This window comes from Uloborus diversus, chromosome 1 (assembly GCF_026930045.1).
Source record: "Uloborus diversus isolate 005 chromosome 1, Udiv.v.3.1, whole genome shotgun sequence".
Taxonomy (NCBI): domain Eukaryota; kingdom Metazoa; phylum Arthropoda; class Arachnida; order Araneae; family Uloboridae; genus Uloborus; species Uloborus diversus.
Genome location: NC_072731.1, coordinates 206,480,988 through 206,495,296, shown reverse-complemented (window position 1 = coordinate 206,495,296; position 14,309 = coordinate 206,480,988).

Sequence of the window (14,309 nt, the reverse complement as noted above, 5' to 3'; positions counted from 1 at the left end):
TTAACTATGAACTAAAAGAGAATGTTTAAGCTCCAGTACATGCAATATAGAGTAACATTGGGCAAATGCAACACATGCTAACTATAAACAATAAACAAGAGCTCAAACTTAAAACTAAAATCAGGGGGTTTCGCCTCAACTAATTAGGAAAACAAGTTCCGATAATTAGCCATCCACGGGACAGTACTTGACGATAACAAAATTATCTTACCTTGAGATCCATTATTAAAAAAACCATTCCGATGTTCAACATGATAGAATTCTTTCCAGTTATCAACGTAAAAGTGAAAAACAAATCCATATCCAAAGAGATCACTCCAGAAATTTGCCAGTCGTCTGTTTCCCACGTGTAAAAATCCATCCACCCCGGTGATTCACAAAAAATGGTTTGTCACGGTTGCATCATACATTTACACAGTTAAACGGTTTCAAAAGAAGCGAAATGTTCATCGAAGGCTATACTTAACCAAATGTTTCAACCAGATTTTTAGGGAAGTTATTATTAGAAAGTATATTTTTGAGTACTGAGATTTCTTGATTAAATGCGGAAATGGTATTGCAAATTCTTTTTATTCTGATCGCTTGCGAAATAATGATGCCAATAAAAAAATTTTTGCTTAAGCAGGAGGAAAAATCTTGTAAGCTGTTAACTATGAAATTAAATTCACGCCTCTTATCATAGTTTGTAGTGTAACTATTTGAATCAATTTGTATTTTAATATCCAGGAAATTGAAGTTATTTTGGTCATCATTATTTTTATATAATTTGTTTAATATTTGGAATTTGGCTTGCTTATTTATATATATATATATATATATATATATATATATACTTTCTTCATATATCTTTGAAAATACTTTCATTCCTTTACAGTTTTTAATTCGCGAATAAGCCGCAAAGTTACATGAAATTAACCAAACATGGACGTTATTAGCTTATTTTGCACATTCCAGTATTTCTTTTTTTTAGATAGCAGCTATGTTTTTTTTTTTTTTCTATAAACATACATTAAACAGCTCTTGACTGGAAATGCAATTGTATTTTATTGCATTAACAAACCAGAAGCCACCATATGTAGGTGATTGCACTTTGTGTTCCACCCTACCTTTTCAAAGAGTAGACTTGTGCATGACTTATGTATTTCTAAAGTAACTAACATTCACGATAACTATATGATTTTAAACAATTTTCTACTTTTTGATCAAAATTTGAACTTGAACTTATGACCTAGTTTTGCCATTGATCTTTCCGAATAAAAAGTTTTTCATATAAATCCTCCTCTTGCTTTTAATACCTCAAACGAATTTCTACAGATTCACTAACCATCAGTTGAACAATCCTTTCACTTGCCAGAATGTGACATTAGAATTTTAAAAAAGCATACTTAAGAAAATGTATCGTTTCTAAAAAATGTAAAATATCCTTGTTTTGCACAACATCACTGAAGTGGAGGAAAATAAATAAAGTGATCAATTAATTAACTGTTATATTTCGAAATTTGAAATCTTAAAATTGGTGGATGAAATTCTCTCTTAGCGATAGAGCTATATAGAATTCTCCTATAGCTTTCTTGATGGGTAATCTTTTGCGTTGTATACCATATTGTAATCCAATTCCTTTACCTTTCACTTCTTTTCTACTGCCATTATTAACAACAATTTCTCCAAAATTGCAAAGTAAGCATTTCTTTTGAATCACCAGATCCATGATGTTTAGATATTCATCAAACACCTGGCTTGTAGATTTTGTAACTTAAAATAAGTGTACAGATCCTTGTTTCACGGAAAAAAGTTCTTTTCTTTAAATTTTAATTTTATCGAACCTCAGATGTATAATTTTTAAAGACATAATGTACAAGTATCCTCATTCCATTATAAGTTCTTTTTCAAAAATATACAGACCCAGTACTCCGTTAGCACTGGTCAACGAATGGTAATGACTGAAAGGTATTGATTTTGGGAGATCCAGATCAATATCACATTTTCATTTCTGTATTACATTGACAATATCCGTCAAATATACTTTGCTTTTTTGAGTCAGTTTTGAAACTTCGATTTCTTCCGACCGAGTTCTATCTAAGTTAATTATATATGATTATAAAAACACAGTCGAAGCTTTACCCATAATTCAGTTTTTGTTCCTCTTTTACACTGCGGTTGTTGAAAGGATTATTTAACTAGTTAGTGATTCGGTAGGTTGGGTATTTTGGGATGAGTCATGAGATAGAGTAAAAATTGAATCACAAGTTCAACTTTAAACCTTGATCCAAACTTAAATACTTGCTTAAATTGATATAGTTATTGTGAATTTAATATTTTTACAAATGTATGAGTTCTGTAAATAACTAAGCTTCTTGGAAATGGAAGGGAGGAACACAAAGTGTAACCACCTACTTGTAATAGATTCTGGGTTAAATTTAGCAAAATGAAGTTGCATTTCTAACAAAGGTACTTAAATTCTATAACTTATATTGCACATTTGTTGTAAAAAAAATATCACTGGAATCTGAAAGAAGAAATACTGCAATGTGCAAAATAAGCAAAAAACCGTCCATTTTTGATTAATTTCACGAAATTTTGCGGCTTATGCGCAAGCTAAAACTGTAAAGGCATGTAAATATTTTCAAAGATTTATGAAGAAAATATTAAAAGGAAGCATGTTACCGGTATTATAATAAACATTTTAAGCATTTGGATTTTTATAAAAATATTTGAAAATTGACCATTTTTTTGCTGCCGATACGCGATTTGAATACATTAATATAAATTTTTCTAATGATTTTCCCCATGTTTAGGATGCCAATACACACTTTTTTTTTTGCTATTAGAAGTTGCTTCTCGAAAATTTCCTTTTTTCGGCCCACCCTAATTGAACAACTGGCTTTAAAAACGAATCAAATGATCGAATCTGTTGATCATTAAGTCAACTTGTCTGCTAAATTCTGACTGAATGTCAACAATACCTTTTCAGATATAGCAGTCACATTTAATGGAAAATGTTCCATTGGGCTGCTACGTTAAAAATATAGGCTTCATAAATTGATCAACGGCTACACTGTAAAAAAAACTGTAAATTTTGAAGAAGTTATCCGTATTTTTTACAGAAAAAAACTGTTCGTAATAAAATACAGGATTTCTCTGTTTTTTTGAATCTGTAACCGGTTATACTTTGTTTTTCTTCGAATCTTCGAAATTTCGAGCGCGTGTTTGGATTTTGGTTCTCGTGCTCGAGTTTTTGATCTTATATTTATTTAAAGCGAGTAAGTCTTAAATCGTTTGCAACTTCCGTTTCATTGCATCCTAATCAATATTTTATTATTATGTTTTTTTGTCATCTGTTACAGAGGCATATTCGGAAATTTACCTTTGTATACATGTATTTCGTAGTAGTATAGTAAATATTTAAATGGATTTATGAAAGTATAGTATCATTTTTTAATCTTCATAAAATAATAAATCAGCTTGAATAAATAATAAAAATACGGAAGATTTCTGTAAAATAAACGGAAGAAAACTGGCGTCCTGGCTGACAGTTTTTTTCTGTAAATTTTACGGATTTTTTTTACAGTGTACTAAAACTTCCTTGCCTATCAGCGCTTCAAGTTTGTCAGAATTTTCACTTCAAACTTGAGTTATAGCAGTTACAACCAATGAGGAAGAAAAAACAACGTTCTATTTTATTTACTGCTTTGAAACGTATGGAGCCAAAATGGAGTTAGCTCCTGTACTATCTGACATCCATGTATTAAATCCTTGATATAAAAAAGAAAAAAAATATCGCGCCATCTGGTTAGTAACTTTTTTGGGTTCCGGAGGATGGTTACCTATGTTAAGGAGAATGAGAATGGTTTTAAAAAATATGGTGCTAGCAATCTTCTCCAAGCTATGAAACCTCTTCAATATGAGGTAAGGCAACTTTATTGCATTTACTTTTTTAACATTGTGTAAGAGTGCATAGTGTGGTATCAAATTAACATATAACGAATAAGTGACAATAATCTTAAATGGTTCGTAACTTAATAAGAAAAAAAAAGGATTTCTATAAAACTGCTGCCTTTTATTCAGCTGGAACCTAAAACACGACCAGGGGCATGTTAATAATTTTCTTATAGTTACAAATATTAAGCAAAATAAATCGTCAATACATATCGTACCATGGTTGTAATGAAAGCATTGCAACTTTTAAAATTTTTCGCATGAAAAATAGCCTTTTTTTAAATGCGCTGTAGAACAAAATTACCTCCCTAAATATTTTTCGTAGGTGCTATTAGAGATAACACATTTTTTGGGGGGGGGGATCAAAATATCTTATTTTGGATATGGTTCTTTCAGATGAGGTTACAAAAATTAATTTTGGAAAATATCTGTTGTAACGAATTGGCATATTTATATTCATATAAAAACTCTTCCAAATCGGTGATGGTTAGGGAAGAATTTTTAAGGCACTTTGCATGGAATGACTTAATCTTAGCGTTCTTCGTCGATACGAACAAGATATCATTCTTGGTCGATACTAACAAGCTAAATTGAGGCAGGAGGAACGCATCCTGCTCAACCAGGTCTAAAACAGTAGAGAAAAATTTGTTTTTAATTTTTTACTTATGAAAACAGTTCCAGCTTTGATTCGTATTTGTGCTCAAAGTTTTATAAAAGTGGATTTACCAGTTTTGTTGCTAAAGGACTCAAGCCAGGCGTTCAATATCAAAGCCGACTCAAATTAGGAATTTTGAAAAACTTCTTTTTCTGCTATTGGATACTTCTTGGTGGATACTATAAAGCTAAAAAGAGACCGGAGGAGCGCATCCTGTTTAATTAGGTTTAAAACTGCAGCGAAAAATCTGCATTTTTTCTTTTAAAAACAGTCCCAACAGTGTTTTTTTTTTTTTGTGTTTGATACAAAATTAAAAATGTGGATTTATCTGGTTCGTCATTAAAGTCGTTCAGAATTATAGCCTGCTCGATTAAGAACTTTTGAAGGAACGCATTCAGCTCAATCGGATCCGAAACTGTTGATGAAGAAAGGTTTATCTATGAAAGACAGTTCTATTCATGAATGATTTTTGGCATTCCAAAATTAAAAAAAAAAAAAAAAAGCGCTTAATACTTAACGCCTCGAAAATGGTGTTAAATTAACTATGGTCAATTCATGGTGACTGACGTTACAATTTGACTCAATTTTTAAATTATAAATTCAGCACTGTCTTGAAGTTAAACTTTGTTTCTTCTGAAATTGATCTAAAACATCATGATATGGTTTCAGGCTTGAGGAAATTTTGATTGCATGAGACTAAAGGGAATAATAATAATAATAATAAAAAAACCCTTACTGATGTTACGCCGGAGAGACATTAAAAAAAGTGACTTATATATAATTTGAAATTCTCTTTAAACTAATAACGTAAAATTTAAATAGATTTCTTTCCCTTAAGATAGAGATTTTAGCCTTTGTTTTATTGAAAAATTTAAAAATTGAAAGTATAAAAATTACTTAACATCCGTGACTGATGATACAAAGATTTAGTGACTGATGTTACATTGCAACTAATTACTGCAATTATAAATTATTTTTTCTTGAAATTAAAATTAGCATATATTTTGCTTAAAATTGTAAAAATGTATTTAAATTGCAAGTAAATTACATTAATAAAGTTTTAAAAGTTTTTTTTTTTTTGATGTATTTCATAAAATAAAAAGTCCTCTTGCATTTACTACGTCTAGTGCAGTAGATACAATACTATTCCTTTCTTATGTGAATAGGAAATTTCATCCACATTGGCAGGGTATTTCCTATGTTTTGCTGCTTGAATTTTGACAGTTACTAAATACTCCTAGTTTTCAATTTCAATGCATCTATTTTCTCGTGATACAATTGTCTGTCTTATTCTTTCAGAACCCGTTCTTCAATTACAGTAAATTTTAGACCATGTTCTGCTGGAAGTGATTCCCTCCTTTAGTGTAAAAAAATATTGTTGCTAAGCACTTGCTACAGCTTCTGAATTGGAAAAAAAAGTATTACTCAAATATAACTCTATATAACATGACTACAAGTCGAATATTGATAGCTCTGAAATTTGCACGAAGCTGTGACATTTAGAAATATTTCTGGATCGATGGTGTATCACTTTTATTCAAATGTTAGCAGGAAGAACTAGGAGTATCTGTTTGTCAAATTTCATGTTGGATTTTCTTTTTTTATTATTATTTTAAAGAGGGGTAATGCAACTGAAAATTTAAACCTGGGACTTCAATACTTTAAATTTGTTCTACTCTTGTTCTACTTCTTCACCTAATTTCTCTTTCTTATTTTATTCTCAACTAACTTTGCTAATCATGCTAGGTTTTTAAAAAAAAATTTCATTATTTTTTTTATCATCCGCTATTTTTAGCTTCTACTTTGATTTACTTTTTCTAATTTTCTTGTTTTACTTTATTTCTTAATTTATTTCGTCTCCTTTTTTACCTCTCTGCAGTAGTTGATGCCATTTGTTCAATTTGTTTGATGTTTATTCACGAAAAGAAAAATGTGACTAATGTTACATATTTTAAATGAGTTTTAAATAATCAAATTCAACTATTTCTAAATATTTAAGGGATTAATGTTAAATATATTATCATAAATAAAGAGAATATGACTTTTTACAAACTTGACAATTGTAACAGTTTAAAGTTTTTTTGTTGGTCTAATCTCTTCTTATGTAAACTAAATTTCAATAAAAAATAAGCTTGCCGACATAACAATTAATTTCCTATGTTAAAAAAAATATATCTTTTAGAACTGCTTATACAAATGGGAAATGAGTAGTGTGGTCGAAATTCGCCTATAAAACTTTTAAAAAAATGTGCTTAATTTTTTTTTCGCATAGTTTTATAAAAATACAGTCTTGTTTAACTCAGAATAATTCAGAAAACGCAAGATGGATTTTTGAAATCCTCCCGAATGTTTCTTTTAACAGGTTGTTCAACACCAATTTCAATCTATTTCTTACGAATCATGGATTAACTCATTCTTACTTTTTTTAAAAGAACACTCCTCAGCTCTCCAGATTGCATATGTACAAAAATTGGAGACTACAGACAAAGACATCCGACAAAAGTGCTTTTGTCGGATGTCTTTTCATATATAAGCTCATTATTTTTTGCATTGAAAAAGGCGTTCCCTGCAACGCCGAAACACGTGTCTGATGTAATTTGCAAATTTGTGCTTCATCTAACGTTGTTTTGTCTTACTTTACTGTTCAGCACAAAGGTATTTATTTATCTTATTGTCTTTTCTATTGCAGGTTTACTCAAGCCTTCCACCTTAAATTTCCCTCCTCTATTACCGACTCAAACTGGAAAACCTATGGTTTTATTGATAAAAATGCGTTTAAAAATGTTCAAAACCTTCTCAATTGTATTTACAAGTACAAATCTTTATTTTTCCCCTCATTGAAATAAAAAAAAAATAAATATTTATGATCTGAGACTTTAAAATTTTTTGCGAAGAGGTATTGTTGTTTTTATTTTCCTCTTAAACTCTTACTTTAATGAAATTCAAAAAAAAAAAAAAGTTATGTCTTCCCCTTTTTTTACCAAAGCCACCAATTTACTGAATATGACCATATAACCAATTGTGACATTCTACTGATCATGATTTTGTTACTGCACCAGTATATTTTTAATCATTCTTATCTTCAATCAAGATTGTTTTTTAAACATTTGTTGTTTCTAAAATGTTAAATAACTTTTAATCATTTTGTAATTAATTATTCTTATTATTTATGTTTTTGAAAGTAACATCATGTTCTCTTCAAAATTGTACTTAAAAAAATATTTATATGTTTTTCTTTAAATTGCAATCAACCTTACTTGTGTACACAAAATGTTGATTTTGATGGTGTTACTGTATTTTGTCAAAATTTCAATCAAGTCAGCTGTTGTTCCGGGTTTCTTAGTAGGATGGCGTTGGAAAGTAACTCCACATCTGCCACCAAAACCGAGAAGGTCTTGTTACTATTCGGGGGAGAAGTGGAGGAGTTGTCTTCAATTGTCTTGTTTACCTTATACAGTGCGACGCAAAAGTTTAGACAATGAGCAAATTCACACAGATTTCGAAATTTATTTATTCAGTTTTCCTAAGACTACTTTAGTCTAATGTGCTATGCGTACTATATAATATTTATGGAATGAAAAGTTGACTTGTGCATTTTACAAGTTTTGACATTATAACAAAAAATTAACATTGTCTCAAAACTTTGGACACAAACGAAATGAAAGTTAAATAAAACAGTTTTAAAACCTGCTTGTGCATCCATTCTTCTTTATTAGTTCATAAATACAAGTTTCCATCGAAGAAACTAAATCTTGCATGGTTTGGGGCTCAATTTCGTACCATACTTCTTCAATAGATCTCTAAAGTTCCGATACAGAAGTGTATTGTCTACCATTGCTGTAAACTCTGCGACACATGATGCCCCAAAGATTCTCTATAAGGTAGGGGTCTGGGCTACACGCTGGCCAAATGAAAAATTTTATGTTATTTGAATTTAACCAAGATTTTGTGCTTCCTGCATTGTGAATCGAAGCATTGTCTCGCTGAAATTCCCACTGAGGGTCCCCTATAAGCTCAGCAAATGGTAGGAGATTATCCTCTAGTGTTTTAGTGTAATGCTGTGATGTTTGGCGACCACTGGTAAAGGTCAAAGACACTTGTCCATTGTAGCAAAACGCTGCCCAAACCATCACAGAGCCACCACCTTGTCGGCGACTAAAAAAAATCTGGTTTAGTTCCGTAAGTCATGCCAGTACGATGTCCAGCCATCTGGACCATACAGATTCCACTTTTTTTCGTCGCTAAATATTACTGATATCCATTTCGATCCATATGACATATGATTTCGAGCCTAAAGTATTTGTTGTGATTTATGATTTGGCTTTAGAGTTGGTTTCTTTTTCATTTTGCAGTGAACCATTGTCCCTGTTTTCAAAATTCGTCTACGAACCTTATCCTTCGATACCGAAAGCCCCAAGGAATTTTGAACTTCACGAACAGTCATTTGTTGGGTACTTGCTAGTCTTTGGATCTGACGATCATCCCGTTTATTCGTCACACGCGGCCTCCCAGATCTGCGTTTTGCTTTATAATTGCAGTGACTTGATAAAACTCGATAAATAGATTTCTTTGATCTAATAATAATAGCCGAAATTTCAGGAACAAGCTTACCTTCAGCTTTCAACTGCCAAATCTTAGTTGCCTCATCCGCTTTAATCTGCTCAGCTTGCGGCGTCTATACTACCGAGTTTTATCGTTGGCAGACCTTAAGTACAAGAGGTCTGTGATGTCATCTCTTTTAAATTTGCATATACGAAAAAAAAAATCACAGAAACTCGTAATAGTGTCTAAACTTTTGCAACAAGCAAATTTCTATTTTTTCCCAAAACAGTATTGCTAAAGCATATTAAACAATTGTATTTTGGTTATAGTATTTCAAAAGAGTTTTTGAATATGTTTGCAGACTTTTGTATTTCTACTATCGCAATTCTAAATTCTACAGCTGAAGAACGTCATTGTCTAAACTTTTGCATCGCAGTGTATAAAAGAAAAAAGATACTGATACAATGAAGTTTTCTTTTTTCAATTCACGTTTTCTAACTAAGGCGGTTGTAACTTACTTATTTACTGGAGAAGAGCTTTTCAATGTTTAAATTAATAATTCAAATTATTTCACAGATGCTTATTTTTTTATTAGTTTAAAATAATTCCAGTGTTTAGCATTATCCGAATGTATGAACGTAAAAATCATTAAAATTTAAATCAAACCAACGTTAGAAAAATTAACATTTAAACGTTAAAATCAAACCAAAGTTAGAAAAGTCTATTTGCATCCAATTACATCGAAAGCGATATTTTTTATGTTTTGCTTGACACTGAGTTTCATGTATAGCTGCAATCATTCAAATATATTAAAAAATATAACCTTTACGAACTGATAAACTATATCAGACAAATATTTTGATGGCAATTAAAACATGCAATTAAGTAATAAATTTATACTTTTGTAACTTCTGCTCAACTGTATATTATTTTACTTGTTGTTTGTATGTTTCACAGCTGTGCACAGGAGCGTTGTCATTTTATTTATATGTAGCTCTCTCGGCAAAACATTATTTTGAAATATACGATAAAACTTGGTAAAAGTAAACAACGTTCATACAGAAACATTTTATGCATGCACAGTAAAATTAAATTTCCTTGGCTGAGCGTTGCATTTTTTTCTGCTGCTCCATAACTTAAATTGACTTGAAATATTTCAGAAACATGAAAACATTTATTGCTCTGCGTGTTTCCCTTAAGCCCACCGTAAGAAATCACATTTTCTCTTGGCTTATATTGATATTTTTTTATGGTCTCAATGACGGAGGAAATGCTGCTGACAGATATTTTGTTAGGAATAAAATGTATCTTACTGCGGCTGGTGGGTTTTTCAAACTCAAAAATCTATGACAGCAATAAATTCGTCCCCGCTTTTTTGAAATAAGGTTTAATATTATAGATGAAGGTATATAGTAGCCGCATATGCGGGTACTCCCTCTTGGATCCGTTGATGATAAAATATTTTCGAAAGAACTTTATAAACGGTATCAAAATGAAACTAGCAAGTTTGAGAAAATTTTCAATAAGACGTAGTTAGATATGCGGCTGGTGTTTGAGGTGTTTTAAATCGGAATCATTTCAATCCTCTTTTTTTTAAATTTTACAGAAAAGACAAAAAATATTTCATGCTTTGCACAATTTATGTTCTTAAAAGAAATAACTTCCTTTAAATAAGTAAGATTTTTAAATTCATTTAATATCAAATTCTAATTAAGTTCACGTGGAACTAATTTTTTTGGCACGTATTATTTGTTTATTTATTTTATCCCCTCCAATCACCATTGTACATACCCTAGTAAGGGTTTAACTGAATGTGGTGACTGGTAGGGCTGCCTCCAATCACCATCGTACATACCTTGGTAAGGGTTTAACTGGATGTGGTGCCTGGTAAGGCGGAGGGGCAATTCATGCTTGTAAAAATTCCTGCTGGGAAACGCACATGGAACCGAACATTATTTGACATTGAATGTTTTACAATTGATACACAATTTTGCTATTATACAAGAGGGAAACATTTGAAATATGCAGAAGAAAAACTACCGAAACGAAACAGAATGTCAGATGAGACGATGGATTGGGGAAAATAATATTTTACGGGCAATACAAGTTTGACCAGGTATTGAAAGACTTCTGCTATTTTATTACCCAAACTGGTTACATATCTAAAATGCAACAGATGATCTCAGCTTTTTACATTGGTTTTTCCTTTTACTGGGACAAACCCCTTCAACGGCAACTATTTTTCAGCTTGAAGTATTTTTGGTGTAGGGAAGTGTTGTTAAAACTACAACTATTAACGGAAACTTTTTAAAGTTTCCACAAAAAAGAAAAAGTTTTCGAAAGTATTGCACTAACCAAAGAAATTCATTCGCAAAAAATCACAAGAAGACGCAATTTGTTGTTTACTGTATCTCATTTATTTTAACCTAAACCTTAATAGTTCTTCATGAGCGAAACTTTTCTAGTTCTGTAAAAATTGGAAAAAATATCAACTTCGGATACAATTTTAGTACTCCTTGATTTAATCAACTAGCGGTGGGAGTTGGACCATAACATACATAATTAAATGCCATATTCTGAATTGGAGTATGTGTTAAAGTCAAGAACTCTGACTGTGTGTGTATGTTGTGTGTGTGTGGTTTACCGCCAAACTCTCCTCGCCACGGCAATAGCCCCGGGTATCAGTAAGCATATATGTTGTTACCGATGATAACACATCCATTATTATTTCTTTTAATGTAGAAACGTTCTGGATTATTGTACAACGGCTTTGTCATTGACAAATGTCCATAAGGATTTTTTTAAAAAATGCACTAACGCTTTTCTTTCACAGACACCATTTTCATTTAACTATGGATGATATGATAGGGCTTACAACCAGCACATCGTTTCGGCAAAGGAAAAAAACGCCTTTTGAGTTTGAAATTTTATATATATATGTATATATATATATATATATATATATATGAAGGAATTAAAAAAAAAGAGTTCTATAAATAAGTTTTCTTTATCAGGATTGTACTTTCCAACCACCCTGTTTATGCGTGTGCTAATCATTTTGTGTGTGTATGTGTATGTGTGTTTTTAAAGCATGCATGAAGTAAAAGACAGATAATGACAATAAATATTAATGATTCTGTTTCAGTGTAAAAGTTGCAGCGATGATGCATCCCGAGATAAATGATATTTCGAATGATTAATAATGATGAATTTAATAATCCCAAACACATTTTGAGAATTTATTAAAAAATCCTAACTTATGATATTAACGGGAAGGCGAATTCAAGGGTAACTGGCATTCACGAAGCAAACAAAATAAGAATTTTGTAACATTCCATACAAGTCATACATGACATAAAATGCGTTTAAGATGTTTATATTGGTTTTGGCGTTGCATTTAATTGTGTAAAAAAAAAAGCATTTGCTTATAACTGCAAGAAAATATTTTTAAATCCAACTTTAAGGTTTTATCTTTTACAATGCTGGATTTCTATATTCTCCTTGAGTCTGTGGGTACTGACTGTATTTTATTAAATTATTTTTCGCTTACATTTTATCACTAAATGCTCCCTATGAACTGTTCTAAATAAAAATTAACATAGTGGTGGTGTACATTTTGCGCGTCCTTTTATTAGTTTGTTTACATTTGCTCGTTATTACGTTAAAATTTTAGTTTAAAAATAAGTTCATTAACTCTTTAAGACCGGGACGGGAGGAATTTTTTACTACAGTTAGGTCCTGACTTTTTCGACCAAGCTATTTTGTAAATGGAATCGTCTACTCTGAGACCCCCTTCGGCAGCATCTCGTCAGTTCCTGTGTGCACTAATTACAGGAGGCGTGGTAAGCTGTCACCTTAATCGCTGTCGCGCTTCAGGCGTGCAGCCTTTTTCGCTATTTCCCAAGGCTAGTGTTTATCGCGTATGTTGGTTCAGCTGTCTACGATCTATAGACACATGGGATGTTTTAAAATTAGGAATAAAACATCTGAATTGCAAAAAATATATTCAAAAACCAAAAGCAACTTCGGAATGAAGAATTTCAAAGGGAAAAAATAGAACAAGTCGCGTGAATGAAAAAGAATGAATATATAAGTTTCTTCATTTCCCCCTTCCTCCCGAAATTCGGGCATCTTCACAAGTTATTAGCTATCAATCCTTGTAGTTGTATTGCCATTGGGAATTGTACATCACTGTCACTTGTCCCATGAGTTGAAAACACTTCGGTCGGAAGAAAGGATCTTTGAGGTGGTCTCACAGCGTGACTTTCCATCAGTTCCTAACCATATTGCTAATAAGTTCGTTTTTTTTTTTTTTCTTTTTTTGATATCATGTTCAGCCTACAGCGCAAAATGCCTAACCTTTCTAGCAGCTTTAGTTTTTGGAAATATTTCTCCCGATTTCGATTGATTAAAAAAGTTTGAGCACAGCCAATAACTTTTATTCTTCTGCAGAATAATAAATTATAAAACGTATAGTTATTTTTAATACATGTTTTCCTTTTTTATAAAGTTATTGAAAAAGGCTGTAGTAAAATTATAAAACATTCTTTTTTCAGAAATATAAAATTTTTTTAGATTTTTATGAGACATATTTTAGAATTACAGAAAATCAGAAAAAATATATGTAACAGGGGCATGGGGGGAGAAGGTTTGCCGGGTTGATTCCCAAATCCCTTAACTTTCGCACATTGATTGTAAATCTTAATATATCTTATACACATATATTAGCCGCCTTCAACGCGTAGATGATATTAATCATAAATAAGAACATTACAGTTCAAGCACAAGCTTAAGATTTATTATGCAATAATTTAAATTTTCCAATTTCAATCAATTCCATTTGCACAAACTGATGAGAATAATTACTGAAAGAATGTTTTTGAAACTATTTTCAAACATTTGGAAGAAATTGCACCCCTATCTCTTTTCCATTTCTGAGTATACTACGGACAAGTAATAAAAGCTATCACAGTCAGGAGAAAAAAAAAGAAAAGTTAAAAGAAAATAATAGAAAGATAATTTTTCAAGAGTAATAATGAAAAAAAAAATCTTTTCCTCAAAAAACGGGGGTTAAGAGAATGCTTAGTGGGGAAGCCCCGGAATCTTATTTATTTCCCCCGTGTTTTTTCTTTTTTAAAATAAAACTATTCTATGTAATTGGATTTTGACATTACTT